This window comes from Mustelus asterias, chromosome 19 (assembly GCF_964213995.1).
Source record: "Mustelus asterias chromosome 19, sMusAst1.hap1.1, whole genome shotgun sequence".
Taxonomy (NCBI): Eukaryota; Metazoa; Chordata; class Chondrichthyes; order Carcharhiniformes; family Triakidae; genus Mustelus; species Mustelus asterias.
Window position 1 is genome coordinate 28360236 of NC_135819.1, and position 16090 is coordinate 28376325.

Genomic DNA, 16090 nt, shown 5'->3' on the forward strand with positions numbered 1-16090 from the left:
GATAGGCCATGCTAAATTGCCCCTTAGTCTAAGGAGGATTAGCAGGGTAAATGCCTGAGGTTAAGGGGATAAGACCTAGGTGGGATTGTTGTCGATAGGCCGAATGGCCGCCTTCTGTATTGTAGGGATCCTACAATTCTATTCTACCACTAGGACCCTGGAGATGTTAAGATATCACAGTTTGCATAGTGGAAAAGCTGGTGAAGTTTGTGATCAGATTGTGTAATGGAAGGAAAGTAGCTGGTGTAAGCATTATTGCTCGAGGCTGTTTATTCTGACGGCTGCAGGAGGTTTCAGCTCCCACTCTGCTCCAACAGCTTGTGAGAAATCTGACCATAATCTCATCCTCCACATAGACAGATCTTCCCCATTGCCACTCTCGCATTCGACAGATCCTTCAGGATTTGAAGTTTTCTCGTTGTTGCTGTTCAAACACCTCAGGAAGAGTGTTGAAGTGCCCAAACTCCACCAGGTCAGGTGGCATCTGTGGAGAAAGAAACATCAACATTCAGGTCAGTGACCTTCATCTGAACTGGTAAAAGTTAGCAATGTGGTTTTAAGCTAGTGCAGAGGCAGGGAAATGGGGAGGAACAAAAGGGAAAGTCTGATGATGTGGAAAGCAGAGGGAGTCAGAGGCTTACAGCTTGAGAACAGGCCCTTCAGCCTCTTTTTTTAAAAACCCGAAGCAAGTCCCAATTGCCTGTGTTTGGCCCATATCTCTCTATACCCATCTTACCCACGTAATTGACTAAACGCTTTTTAAAAGATAGAATTGTATCCGCCTCTATTACTACCTCTGGCAGCTTGTTTCAGACACTCACCACCCTCTGTGTGAAAATATTGCTGCTCTGGACTCTCTTGTATCTCTCCCCTTTCACAAACCTATGCCCTCTGGTTTTAGACTACCCTACCTTTGGGAAAAGATATTGACTATCTAACTGATCTATGCCCCTCATTATTTTTATAGACCTCTATAAGATCACCCCTAAGGCCCCTACGCTCCAGGGAAAAAAGTGCCAGTCTATCCAGCCTCTCCTTATAACTTAAATCATCAAGTCCCGGTAGCATCCTAGTAAATCTTTTCTGCACTCTTTCTAGTTTAATCATATCCTTTCTATAATAGGGTGACCAGAACTGTACACAGTATTCCAAGGGTGGTCTTACCAATGTCTTTGATTTGATTTATTATTGTCACATGTATTAGCATACAGTGAAAAGTATTGTATCTTGCGCGCTATACAGACAGAACATACTGTTCATAGAGAAGGAAACAAGGAAGTGCAAAATGTAGTGTTAGAGTTATAGCTCAGGTGTAGAGAAAGATCAACTTAGTGTGAGGTAGGTCCATTCAAAAGTCTGACAACAGCAGGGAAGAAGATGTTCTTGAGTCGGTTGGTCCGTAACCTCAGACTTTTGTATATTTTTCCCTTCGGAAGAAGGTGGAAGAGAGTATGTCCGGGGTGCATGGGGTCCTTAGTTATGCTGACTGTTTTCTGAGGCAGCGGAAAGTGTAGACAGAGTCAATGGATGGGAGGCTGGTTTGCGTGATGGACTGGGCTACATTCACAATCCTTTGTAGTTTCTTGCAGTCTTGGGCAGAGCAGGAGCCATACCAAGCTGTGATACAACCAGAAAGAATGCTTTCTATGGTGCATCTGTAAAAGTTGGTGAGAGTCATAGCTGACATGCCAAATTTCCTTGGTCTTCTGAGAAAGTAGAGGCGTTGGTGGGCTTTCTCAACTATAGTGTTGTACAACTTCAACAGGACATCCCAACTCCTGTATTCAATGTTCTGACCAATGACAAACAGAATGATGGTGCAAGACAACAGATAGGTGAGGAGACGGGTCCAGAGTAGGTAGAACTGAGAAAAGCAGAATCACCTGCAGCACCTGCTCAACCACAAACAAAATCATAAAAAATAAAGTGAAGGCAGAAATTGTTGAATTTTATTTTGAGTCTGGAAGGCTATAAAGTCTCCAGTCCAAAGGATGAGGTGCTTGTGTTAGAGTCATGGAGATTTGCAGCATGGAAAAAGACCCTTTTTCTATCTGGCTGATCTATGCCCCTCATTCTTTTATAGACCTGTTGAGTTTTATTGGAACACTGCAGGAGGACGAGGTCAGAGAGGGAGTGTGGTGCAGAATAAAACTGCAGGAAGCTCAGGGTGATGCTTGTGGACTGAGTGGAGATATTCCACCAAGCAAGCAAGGGCGGCACGGTAGCACAGTGGTTAGCATTGCTGCTTCACAGCTCCAGGGACCTGGGTTCGATTCCCGGCTTGGGTCACTGTCTGTGTGGAGTTTGCACATTCTCCTCGTGTCTGTGTGGGTTTCCTCCGGGTGCTCCGGTTTCCTCCCACAGTCCAAAGATGTGCGGGTTAGATTGATTGGCCATGCTAAAATTGCCCCTTAGTGTCCTGAGATGCGTAGGTTAGAGGGATTAGTGGGTAAATATGTAGGGATATGGGGGTAGGGCCTGGGTGGGATTGTGGTCGGTGCAGACCCGATGGGCCAAATGGCCTCTTTCTGCACTGAAGGGTTTCTATGATTCTATGAAGCATCCAGTGTGCCTTCTGTTCCCCCAGTGTAGAGGAAAGCACATCCATGAGTTAAAAAGACAATAAAGTATATGTGAATCTGTTTTACCTGGAAGAAGTGTCCAAAGACGTGCAGGTGAGCAGGATTAGCCATGGTAATCGTGTGGGGTTACGGGGATAGGGCAGAGGGGAGGGTCTGGGTGGATATTCTTTCAGTGAGTCAGTGCAGGCTCGATGGGCCATGGCCTCTTTCTGCACTGTGGGGATTCTATGGTTCTAAGTGCTTGGGATTTTGGACAGTGGGAATGGAGGAGATAAAATGTCAAGGAATTATTCTGTTCTTACACAGGCAGTTGCAGAGTGGAGGAGTGTTGAGGTGACTGAGGAGCAGACCTCCAGGGTGTCATGGAGGGAATGATCCCTTTGGAATACTGATGGGAAGGGAAAAGAGGACGTGTTTGTCGGTAGCATCACACTAGAGGTAGAGGAAATGGCGGAAAATAGAAATGGAGATTGGTGAGATGGAAGAGGAAGATAAGGGGAAACCGATCTTGGTTTGTGGGGGAGGGGAAGGGGTGAGAGCAGGAGCTGGAACATACCCTGTCAACCACGGCGGGTGTGGGAAAAGGAAGACTTAACAGAAATGCTTGTTGAGAAAGTTGTATAATCAGAACAGCTGTGACAATGGAGAAAGTCGGGGCAGCACGGTGGCACTGCTGTCTCACAGCGCCAGGGACCCAGGTTCGCTTTCCGGCTTGGGTCACTGTCTGTGTCGAGTTTGCACGTTCTCCCCGTGTCTGCGTGGGTTTCCTCCGGTTTCCTCCCACAGTCCAAAAGATGGGCTGATTAGGTGGATTGACCATGATAAAAAATTGCCCCCAAGTGTCAGGGCAATTTGCTCGGGTGAATGCATGGGGTTATTAGAATAGAGTCTAGGTGGGATTGTAGTTGGTGCAGACTTGATGGGCCAATGGCCTCCTTCTGCACTGTTGGATTCTATGAAATGGAGGCAAATGGAATCCAATCCTTCCAGGAAACGCTGTGAGGAAGTGTAGCTGTGGGAATCGGTGAGCTTTTAATGGAATATTAGTTGACATTCTATCCCCAGAAAAGGAGTCGGGGAAGTAGAGGAAGGGAAAGAGTGGGTAAAGCTGAGAAAAAGGAATTGGAAACTGTTGATAAAATGTTCCAAATTCAAGGGAGGAAACTGCACCTCAGTCATGAATGTACCAGAGAGGAAGAGGAGCGCGGGGGGCAGTGTTGCCGAATTGGACTGAACAAGCAATGTTTCATGTATTCCAGATAGGTGGGCATAACTAGGACCTGTACAGGTAACCATAGCAACATCTTTAATTTGGAGGGAGTGAGTGTTGATGAGTAAGTTCAGTCAGGTGGATGGAGACTGGTTGGCGCTCTTTGCAATGAAGAAACATTGAATACTAGGTTTATCCTGATGGGGAGGCAGATGAATTGGATATCCCTGGTGAAGAGGAGATGGTTAGTCAGGAAGTTGTTAAACTGTTAGTGATAATGATCAGCAGATGAGTTATAGATGTTGGTATAAAGAGACTAGATAAGGAGAGAAAATACATTCAGTCAGACAGGAACAGGCTGCAACATTGTTGTACCCAGGCAGTCCTGTTTGTGGGTGTTTGGAACGTAGAAGGGGGATGTTCAGGATTGGGAGACTTGGAAGTTGGAGGCTATGGAGGGAAGATCTCCATAAGAGAAGAGCTCAATGACAGCGCTGAGACAATGGCTTGATGTCGGTAGTGTGGTCATGGGATAGGGGTAGATGGAGGGAGTGCCAGTGTTGGCATTCACCCACTTTCACTTGTAGCAGTTAAAGAAAATGACCCATCACTTTCTGAGACACTAGTCATGGCTGTGGAATAAATGCTGGTCTGCCAGGGATGCCCTTGTCCCAAGAATGAATAATAGATAAGTCGGTAACTGCTGAAGTCTTGAGTTGATCACCTCTTTGGGCAATGAGACTGAGAATGGGGTGGCACGGTGGCACAGTAATTAGCGTTGCTGTCTCACAGCGCCAGGGACCCAGGTTCGATTGCAGCCTTGGGTCACTGCCTGTGCGGAGTCTGCACGTTCTCCCTGTGGGTTTCCTCCCACAGTTCAAAGATGTGTAGGTTAGGTGGATTGCTAAATTGTCCCTTGATGTAAGGGGGATTAATGGGGTAAATATGTGCAGTTTAGGGAATAGGGCCTGGGCAGGATAGTTGTCGGTGCAGACGCGATGGGCCGAATGGCTTCCTCCTGCACTGTAGGAATTCTATGATTTTACCTGTACACTGGATCCAGTGGAATCCATCCTCCACAAGTGACACTACCTGTTCGGTGGCTTTCACTCACCTTTGTTAACCTTCAACAATTTTCTAACAAACAAACAGAAACCACATCTAGTGAACAAAGAACAGTACAGCACAGGAAACAGGCCCTTCGGCCCTCCAAGCCTGTGCCGCTCCTTGGTCCAACTAGACCAATCGTTTGTATCCCTCCATTCCCAGGCTGCTCATGTGACTATCCAGGTAAGTCTTAAACGATGTCAGCGTGCCTGCCTCCACCACCCTACTTGGCAGCGCATTCCAGGCCCCCACCACCCTCTGTGTAAAAAACGTCCCTCTGATATCTGAGTTATACTTCGCCCCTCTCACCTTGAGCCCGTGGCCTCTCGTGATCGTCACCTCTGACCTGGGAAAAAGCTTCCCACTGTTCACCCTATCTATACCCTTCATAATCTTGTACACCTCTATTAGATCTCCCCTCATTCTCCGTCTTTCCAAGGAGAACAACCCCAGTCTACCCAATCTCTCCTCATAGCTAAGACCCTCCATACCAGGCAACATCCTGGTAAACCTTCTCTGCACTCTATCTAACGCCTCCACGTCCTTCTGGTAGTGCGGCGACCAGAACTGGACGCAGTACTCCAAATGTGGCCTAACCAGCGTTCTATATAGCTGCATCATCAGACTCCAGCTTTTATACTCTATACCCCGTCCTATAAAGGCAAGCATACCATATGCCTTCTTCACCACCTTCTCCACCTGTGTTGCCACCTTCAAGGATTTGTGGACTTGCACACCTAGGTCCCTCTGTGTTTCTATACTCCTGATGACTCTGCCATTTATTGTATAACTGCTCCCTACATTATTTCTTCCAAAATGCATCACTTTGCATTTATCCGGATTAAACTCCATCTGCCACCTCTCCGCCCAATTTTCCAGCCTATCTATATCCTGCTGTATTGCCCGACAATGCTCTTCGCTATCCGCAAGTCCAGCCATCTCCGTGTCATCAGCAAACTTGCTGATTACACCAGTTACACCTTCTTCCAAATCATTTATATATATCACAAATAGCAGAGGTCCCAGTACAGAGCCCTGCGGAACACCACTGGTCACAGACCTCCAGCCGGAAAAAGACCCTTCGACCACTACCCTCTCTCCTATGGCCAAGCCAGTTCTCCACCCATCTAGCCACTTCTCCTTGTATCCCATGAGCCTTAACCTTCTTAACCAACCTGCCATGTGGGACTTTGTCAAATGCCTTACTGAAATCCATATAGACGACATCCACGGCCCTTCCTTCATCAACCAGGAAGGCTGAGAGTCCCTCCGAGCGACTCCGAGCGTCTATATATTTGCTCTGAAACCTTTTTATACTTTCCATTCAACAAGAAACTGCTTGTCTTCAATTGACCAATCATAGTGACACATGTTTGAAGGATTTATCCTCACTGATGTCAGTGAATTCTAAACATTGAGATCCTGGGAATGTCTTTGAGTTACTGGTTTATGGACTAGTTGAGGATGTGAGACTGTCTCCATTTCCAACTCATCAGTCTTCCTCCCCCATTCAATCTGCGGGGATGAAGCAACTCTGAGAACTCCTGTCGTGCTTCAACTCTGGCTTCTTGTGCATCCCCAACTCTTTCAATCCCAAAATTGGCAGCTGTGCCTTCAGTTAGACTTCACACTTTTAACAATCTCCTTGTCTTGGTGTCATTGTTTGTTTCTGTGAAGCGCTTTGAGACATTTTTCCTTTTTAAAGGTGTGACATGAAGAGAAACTCCTGTGGTTTTCTAAATGAATTTCCTATAGGAGTTTTATATGTTGGTTGTGTGGCCAAGCTTGTTTTGAGTAACTTTGCTCTGACTCAGGAAGTTAGTTCAAATTGCTTTATTTACTCTATAAACATGATGAACTACTAGCTATGCACAGACTATTCCATCTGCCTGAGAGAGACACCAGCTCCTGACTGCCAATGTCACTGCTGCATCCTGATGCACATTACTCACTCGTTACCGTAACAATTAACCTATTATACTACACCCCCAACTATAATATCAACTTAGAATCATAGAATCCCTACAGTGCAGAAGGCGGCCTTTCGGCCCATCGAGCCTGCACTGACAACAACCACTGGCACAAAAGGTGAAATCACACGGGATCAGAGGAGAGCTGGCAAGATGGATACAGATCTGGCTTGGCCACAGAATGTGGAGATGCCGGCGTTGGACTGGGGTAAACACAGTAAGAAGTTTAACAACACCAGGTTAAAGTCCAACAGGTTTATTTGGTAGCAAAAGCCACACAAGCTTTCGGAGCTGCAAGCCCCTTCTTCAGGTGAGTGGGAATTCTGTTCACAAATAGAGCTTATAAAGACACAGACTCAATTTACATGAACAATGGTTGGAATGCGAATACTTACAACTAATCAAGTCTTTAAGAAACAAAACAATGTGAGTGGAGAGAGCATCAAGACAGGCTAAAAAGATGTGTATTGTCTCCAGACAAGACAGCCAGTGAAACTCTGTGGGGGTTACAAACAGAAGACAGAGGGTAGCAGTAATGAGGTGCTTTTCTGAATGGAAGGCTGTGACTAGCGGTCACGGATAACCTCACGATGCTCCACTTCTCCAGCTTCCACCCTAAACACGTTAAAGAAGCCATCCCCTACGGACAAGCCCTCCGTATACACAGGATCTGCTCGGATGAGGAGGATCGCAACAGACACCTCCAGACGCTGAAAGATGCCCTCATAAGAACAGGATATGGCGTTAGACTCATTGATCAACAGTTCCAACGCGCCACAGCGAAAAACCGCACCGACCTCCTCAGAAGACAAACACGGGACACAGTGGACAGAGTACCCTTCGTTGTCCAGTACTTCCCCGGAGCGGAGAAGCTACGGCATCTCCTCCGGAGCCTTCAACATGTCATTGATGAAGACGAACATCTCGCCAAGGCCATCCCCACACCCCCACTTCTTGCCTTCAAACAACCGCACAACCTCAAACAGACCATTGTCCGCAGCAAACTACCCAGCCTTCAGGAGAACAGTGACCATGACACCACACAACCCTGCCACAGCAACCTCTGCAAGACGTGCCGGATCATCGACACAGATGCCATCATCTCACGTGAGAACACCATCCACCAGGTACACGGTACATACTCTTGCAATTCGGCCAACGTTGTCTACCTGATACGCTGCAAGAAAGGATGTCCCGAGGCATGGTACATTGGGGAAACTATGCAGACGCTGCGACAACGGATGAATGAACACCGCTCGACAATCACCAGGCAAGACTGTTCTCTTCCTGTTGGGGAGCACTTCAGCGGTCACGGGCATTCGGCCTCTGATATTCAGGTAAGCGTTCTCCAAGGCGGCCTTCGCGACACACGACAGCGCAGAGTCGCTGAGCAGAAACTGATAGCCAAGTTCCACACACACGAGGATGGCCTCAACCGGGATATTGGGTTCATGTCACACTATTTGTAACTCCCACAGTTGCGTGGACCTGCAGAGTTTCACTGGCTGTCTTGTCTGGAGACAATACACATCTTTTTAGCCTGTCTTGATGCTCTCTCCACTCACATTGTTTCGTTTCTTAAAGACTTGATTAGTTGTAAGTATTCGCATTCCAACCATTGTTCATGTAAATTGAGTCTGTGTCTTTATAAGCTCTGTTTGTGAACAGAATTCCCACTCACCTGAAGAAGGGGCTTGCAGCTCCGAAAGCTTGTGTGGCTTTTGCTACCAAATAAACCTGTTGGACTTTAACCTGGTGTTGTTAAACTTCTTACTGTGTTTACCCCAGTCCAACGCCGGCATCTCCACATCATGACTAGCGGTGTTCCACAGGGATCAGTTCTGGGACCTTTGTTGTTCATAGTATATATAAATGATTTGGAGGACAATGTAGCTGGTCTGATTAAGTTTGCAGATGACACTAAAATTGGTGGAGTTGCGGATAGTGAAGAGGATTGTTAGAGGATACAGCAAGATGTAGACCGGTTGAAGACTTGGGTGGAGAAATGGCAAATGGAGTTTAATTCGGCCAAGCGTGAGATAATGCATTTTGTAAAGTCCAATGCATGTAGGAATTATACAGTAAATGGTGGAACACTTAGAAATATTGACCAGCAGAGAGATCTGGGCGTACATGTCCACTGATCACTGAAAGTGGCAACGCAGGTGGATAAGGTGGTCAAGAAGGCATACGGTATGATTGCCCTCATCGGCCGGGGCATTGAGTATAAAAATTGGCAGTCATGCTGCAGCTGTACAGAACCTTAGTTAGGCCTCATTTAGAATATTGTATACAATTCTGGTTGACACACTACCAGAAGGCTGTGGATGCTTTGGAGAAGGTACAGAAGAGGTTTACCAGGATGTTGTCTGGTCTGGAGGGTATTAGCTATTAGGAGAGGTTGGATAAACTCAGTTTGTTCTCACTGGAACGATGGAGGTTGAGGGATGACTTGATAGAGGTTTACAAGATTATGAGGGGCATGGACGGACTGGATAGTCGGATGCTCTTTCCTAGGGTAGAAAAGTCAAGAACTAGGGGACGTGGGTTTAAGGTGCGTGGGGAAAGGTTTAGAGGAGATGTGCGAGGCAGGTTTTTTACATAGAGGGTGGTGAATGTCTGGAATGCGCTGCCCAGGGAGGTGGTGGGAACAGGTATGATAGCAGCATTTAAGGGGCAACTTGCATGAATGGGATGGGAGTGGAAGGATATGGACTCCATAAGTGCATATAGTTTTAGTTTAGGCAGGCATCATGATCGGCACAGGCTTGGAGGGCCGAAGGGCCTGTTCCTGTCTGTACTTTTTTTTGTTCCAATCCCATCCAGGCCCTATCCCCATAACCCATCGTATTTCTGCTGCTAATCCCCCTGACACCAAGGAGCAATTTAGCATGGCCAATCAGCCTAACCCGAATATCTTTGGACTGTGGGAGGAAACCAGAGCTCCCGGAGGAAACCCACGCAGACACAGGGAGAATGTGCAAACTCCAAACAGACAGTGACCCGAGGCCAGAATTGAACCTGAGTCCTGGGCACTGTGAGGCAGCAGTGCTAACCACAGTGTCACTGTGCCACCCAAATATCCAACTAAACATTGAAAAGGGCACACTTCTTTCATAACAATGTTAAACTTATTTCTGAAACTATTTACATTGCATTAACCCAAACACTACCTCCACAACAAGTTCAAAGGTTTTTGGTGCCTTCATAACTCCCTGATCTTGTTGGCGTCACCACTGAGTGGGAGCGATGGTCTTGAACTGCTTTGTTGGATAGGCCTTCTGCAAATTGATTGATTTTATTCTTCGAACCTTCGCCCCAAAGCTTATGCTAATTGTGTTCTTGTGGATGCAAATGAGATCAGAGCTTTTCTGTTTCTTCTGAAAGTGCCCAATGGAGTTTGGGTGAGATAGGAATGTGATTGTTCCCCTTATTGAATGACTGCCTTGAGATTTTATAACCCGAATTCAAACCTTCAAGCCTGGCATTAAGAGTCTTGACTTTATGTCTGGAGTTGTATCAGTTTTTCTGTTCTTCTTGTAAATCGGTCTCCATGTTTCTCACTCTTTTATGATTGGTCTGTAACATTGGTTTGCAGATGGCTGTTGCAAAGAGACTTGTATCTTTAGCCATCAGCCCATGAGAAGTTCTGCCAGTGGAATTCACTAGTTTAGCTCTGTAGTTCAGTAGGGCTGAATTAGAAATCATAGAAACCCTACAGTACAGAAAGAGGCCATTCGGCCCATCGAGTCTGCACCGACCACAATCCCACCCAGGCCCTACCCCCATATCCCTACATATTTTACCCGCTAATCCCTCTAATCTACGCATCCCAGGACACTAAGGGGCAATTTTTTAGCATGGCCAATCAACCGAACCCGCACATCTTTGGACTGAATTCCAGTCAGAATTCTTGGTCAACTTCTTGATTGTTTTTCACGCCCTTTCAGTCTTTCCATTGGGCTGTGGGTGGAAAGGTGAACTGGCTACGAGTGATTCTCAAAGTTGTCTGAATTTTTTTGAAGTGTTTATTGGTGAATTGTGGCAAGCTATCCGAAACGATTGTGTCTGGAAAGGCATCGAGTTTAGTGAAGAGGACACTGCTGGTAGGTTTTACCAAGTTGCCATCCACCATCTTTATGGATTTCCCTCTGGATTGCTTTGAATAGTCGTGTGAGGCCAATGCAGAGGCTGATAAGACTGTATTGGAGACTGTTACAAGCCCTGCGTATCACCAGGTTGGCTCCATGACAGGTGATATGAGTTGTCTGTGTCGAGTTCCTCTTTGACTTTTGGCAGTAGTGGATGTTGTACCCTCCCGGGGGTAAATAGGCACACTGGTGTAATACCTGAAAGTAATGCAATATGATATTCATGTTTGAATTTATCTAGCCCCGGAAAGAGTTGTGGGAATTCTTGGCATAATTCAGTCCTGTTAGCTTGTTGTAGGAGTTTGCCCGCTTCCTTCAGATGCCTGGTTGCATACATAACTTCCCTTTACTCAGCAGGAATGTTTGTGAAAGATACAGAAGGTCTCTGTGACCTCCGTCTCCTTGTGTTAAAGAATAATAGTTATCTGACTTTTCATCTACAGATTCGTAGCACCTGAACCTTGAAGTTTAATGTTTGATGGCTGGACAGGAATTGTGTTGATCCATGCCAGGTGGTCAGCCAGTATTGTAATGTCAGCCTTAGTGCCAAGTCTCAAGTCAATTTTAAAACCTTTAACTTCTCAAAGTGAGCGTTCAAAAGTCATGTTCATAGTGGTCCTTTTACTTTGAGGAAAATTTCTCCAAGGAAATCTGTCATGGCATTTCTTTGCTGATCCCCAATATTTTGAGTGATCTGCATGTCGCCTGTGTTCTGTTACTTTCCTCCCTTCATGGAGTTTTTAATTGTTTGCAGTGTCCTGTCCTCTGGTGTAAGATCTCTGTTGCCCCTGCTGGGAAATCTTGCCATCTCTGCTGCTGCTTTAACACTGCAGTGTCAGAACCTCACGATGGCTGCCGAAGGGGTGTCTGCTCTTTTGGCCATTCTGGCAGGCTTTTGAGCAGGCGGAGCTGCCACCTTTGGGCCTAAGCAACTAGCAGACAAGCCCGAAGCCTCGGTGCGCTGATGGCCCATTTCACTTCCTGAGCTTGGCCTGCCTGATATATTGAAGCACTCAATCGAATGTGAGGTCATCTTTTATCTGTAAAAATTCGAACAGCTTTTTGTTGTGGACTGCAGTAACGATTCGGTCAAGAATAAGTTCATCTTTCTGACTCCCATACTCGCAACTGACCAGCCTCTACAGGTCAATAAGGAATGATTCGAATGTTTCCCATGATCTTTGCAATCTCAGACAGTAAGGTTCCATTTTCACTTAAATATACATCGAATACTTCTCGAACAATTTTGTGGCAATCTCTTTTCTCTCTGACTCAACCAGCCACAGTTCCTATGGTGTAAAGCAGTGATTCCCAACCAGTGAACCGAGGTACACCGGTGTTCTGTGAAGACCGCCCCCCCCCCCCCCCTCCCCAAGTGTGCTGCGAGAAAAGATTCAGTAATTGAAAATCCAGGTAATTAAACGAAAACTAACCTTTGTCTTCAGCTCTGTGGTTGGCATGTCCAAGACCCGATGAATCTTGGGCCTCCCGTGCACGCGTTGGCTGGGAAAGAGCAGCACATGCGCGGTTTAGATATTTTACATTGGTCATGCGCGTGACCAACGGGACTTGGAGCTGAAGACATAGGTCCCATGCTTCTGCACAAAAAGCCAAAACTCAAAAAGGGCGCAAAACCCCTGTGAGAAGCAAGAGAGACAGAGAGAGGTTACAAAAACAATCAGGTGAGAGGACAGGGAGAAGTTAAAATTGAAGCTCCCAATAAGGGAAGAAGACAGAAAATAGGAGGTGTGCTTCAAGATTGTTTCAGAGTATAGAGGTGTGCCATGACATATTACAGGTTGGGAACCACTGGTAAAGGAATAAACTAGTGTTTCGGCTCTTTGACATGCGAGCCTGATGCTTCTCTATACTTTAGGAAGTGTTTCTTCCATAACCCAATGTCTGCCTCTCTCCGAGCCCTCCAGACTTTAGGATGGGTGTGAAAGGGCAGTGACTGCTTGGCTGGTGCTGACATTGTCACTGCTTTCCGACATGCCACCCTCTCAGGTACATTTTCTACCAAGTTTTCATCGACCTTATCACCCGCCATAGGTACAATGTCGATGGCACAAACACACCGTTAGATTGGTGTTGCCACCTCTGCCACCATGTTTCAAATGTTGGTCACGTGACCTAGCTTCTCATGAGTAATTCTGACCTGACTCAGGTGGGTTACTTCAAACTGCTTTATTTACACAATATATACACGATAAGCTCCCAGGTAGGCACATCTCTCTCGAGTACAAACTATTCCACCTGCCTCTCCACCCCCTGCCAGAGTCTCTTGCTCCTGACTGCTGATGTCACTGCTACATTATGATACACATCACTGATTCATTACCGTAACGATGAACCCATTATACCACACACAGCACAATCCTTCAACATTCAAACACTCACTGGGTAACCTCTGATCGGAAGACATCTCCTTGTTTAATTTTAAGCTGTGACCTTATTGGTGATACAACCAAAATGTAATAAATTAGATGTAATTTAATTGGGAATAAACTAAAAGCAAACCAGTTCTTTCACTGATTCTTTCCAATGGTTGGTGGCAGGTTAAGTGGGAATTAATGTTTGAAGCAAATGAGTGAAGTTTTAGGGCAAAGCAAATTCCTGCGGATGCTGGAATCTGAAACCAAAAGTGGGAGATATTCCAACAACTTCAGATGATTTGCTCTACCCCACCTCGGCCCCCTTTGTTTTCATTCTATTTAATTTAATTTTTTTACTGTTCTCTACCTTTTATTTCTTTATTGTCTTTCTTCATTTTTCTTCTCCACAACTCTTCCCCCCCCCCCCCCCACCTCATCCCCCTTCCCTTACCTTTTCTCCTCCTGCTTCCCCTTTTCTACATTCTACCTCTGTCCCATTCTCTCTCTCTCTCTTCGCCCCACCCACAACATCTTCATCTGTCACAGTTTATCTGCCCGCTGGACATTCACACCCTTCATCCTCTCTGTGGACAGCTATTAGCAGTCTTTTCCCCATGTTTCTATGGCAATGACTCATCTTTCATTCCCTCCCCCTGCAGTATAAATATCTGCCATGTTCTATGCTTTTTAGCTTTGACAAAGAGTCATCTGGACTCGAAACGTCAGCTCTTTTCTCTCCTTACAGATGTTGCCAGACCTGCTGAGATTTTCCAGCATTTTCTCTTTTGGGTCCTATCAATACCCTCCCTCTGATATTCAGTCATTAGCTCAAGGAACTCTGAGCTGTTACACGAGGAACCAAGTATGCATCGGTGATCTGGGCTCTCGAGTTCCCTGGGAGACGCTGCAGGACTGGGTCTATAAGACCCTGAGAATACCATCAGGATGTCCTAGAAAACAATGCTTTTTATCCAGATTGTTAAGTGCTTAATTGCCTAAACTCCATGTATGGGTGGCACAGTGGTTAGTACTGCTGTTTCACAGCGCCAGGGACCCAGGTTCAATTCCCAGTTTGGGTCACTGTCTGTCTGGAGTTTGCGCGTTCTCCCCGTGTCTGCGTGGGTTTCCTCCGGGTGCTCCGATTTCCTCCCACAGTCTGAAAGACGTGCTGGTTAGGTGCATTGACCGTGCTAAATTCTCCTCAGTGTACCCGAACAGGCACGGAGTGTGGGGACTAGGGAATTTTCACAGTAACTTCATTGCGGTGTTAATGTATGCCTAGTTGTGACACTAATAAATAAATTTTAACTGAAAAGTCAGCAGCTGGGATTACAGGTCAGTTTTAACATTTGCAAATTCTGTTTTTTTCTCAGATAAAAGCAATCAAACAGCTATAGCATCGTTCATTGTGGTGTTCTGAGCGTGTCTCAGTTCAATCTGTGGGGACAAGGTGAAATTCGAGCTGCCGAAATCTGACATGGCCTCTCAGTATCCTTTCATTGGGTTCATCTCGAATAGTTGGGCAACTCCTCCAGATGTTTCACAGTTAGGGTCATCTTGCTTTTCCTTGCTCTCATTTTGCAGAAGTTACATTCCACACTGATCAGAATTCTGTTTTTTCTAAGTGTGTTCATTTTTAAGAAGTTCATTTAGAACATGGACCATAGAACAGCACAGGAACAGGCCTTCCAGCCCACAATGTTGTGCCAAACATGATGCCAAATTAAACTAATCCTTTCTGCCTGCCCTTTGTCCATATCTCCCTATTCCTTGCACATTCATGTGCTTATCTAAAAGCCCCTTAAATGCCTCTATCATATCTGCCTGCACCACCACCCCTGACAGCGTATTCCAGACACCTATTAATCTGTGTAAAAACACTTGCGCCTCACATGTCTTTTGAACTTTCCCCCTCTCGCCTTAAGTGCATGCCCCCTAGTATTAGACATTTCAACTCTGGGAAAAAGATTCTGCCTGTCAACCCTATCTACACCTCTCATTTTATAGACTTTGATCAGGTCTCCCCTTAGCCTCTGCTGCTCCAGAGAAAACACTCCTAGTTTGTCCAGCCTCTCCTTATAGCTCATATCCTCTAATCCAGGCAGCATCCTGGTAAACCCCTTCTGCACCCTCTTCTAAGTCTCCACATTCTTCCTGTAATGTGGTGACCAAAAGTGATCATAATACTCTACATGCAGCCTAGCCAAAGTTTTATAAAACCGCAACATGATATCCTGACTCTTGTACTCAATGCTCCAACCAATAAAGGCAAGCATGCCTTTGTCTAATGTTATTGCAGGTCTCATAATCAGTAAAATCACAAGATAATTATGAGGAAGGCTATTTGGCCCATCTTCAGGTTATTATTCAAGGAATTCCACAGATTCACAACCCTTTGTGTGAAGAAGTTCCTCTGGCGATGATCTTTGCATCATCAATGGAGACGGGAGAGGTTCCGGAGAATTGGAGGATTGCGGATGTTGTTCCTTTATTCAAGAAAGGGAGTAGAGATAGCCCTGGAAATTATAGATCAGTGAGTCTAACCTCAGTGGTTGGTAAGTTGATGGAGAAGATCCTGAGAGGCAGGATTTATGAACATTTGGAGAGGTATAATATGATTAAGAATAGTCAGCATGGCTTTGTCAAAGGCAGATCATGCCTCACGAGCCTGATTGAATTTTTTGAGGATGTGACT

The 16090-nt window shown here is 45.9% G+C and overlaps 1 protein-coding gene across 1 annotated transcript in view; it reads left to right on the forward strand.

Annotated features, from left to right (window-relative positions):
* Positions 1-356: 356 nt before the first annotated feature.
* The window catches only part of LOC144507832 (histidine ammonia-lyase-like), a 46851-nt gene continuing 31117 nt past the window's right edge, over positions 357-16090 (forward strand). The window contains exon 1 of the mRNA XM_078235176.1: positions 357-512. The gene's annotated coding sequence lies outside the window, so the exon portion shown is untranslated. The remainder of the gene's footprint in view (positions 513-16090) is intronic.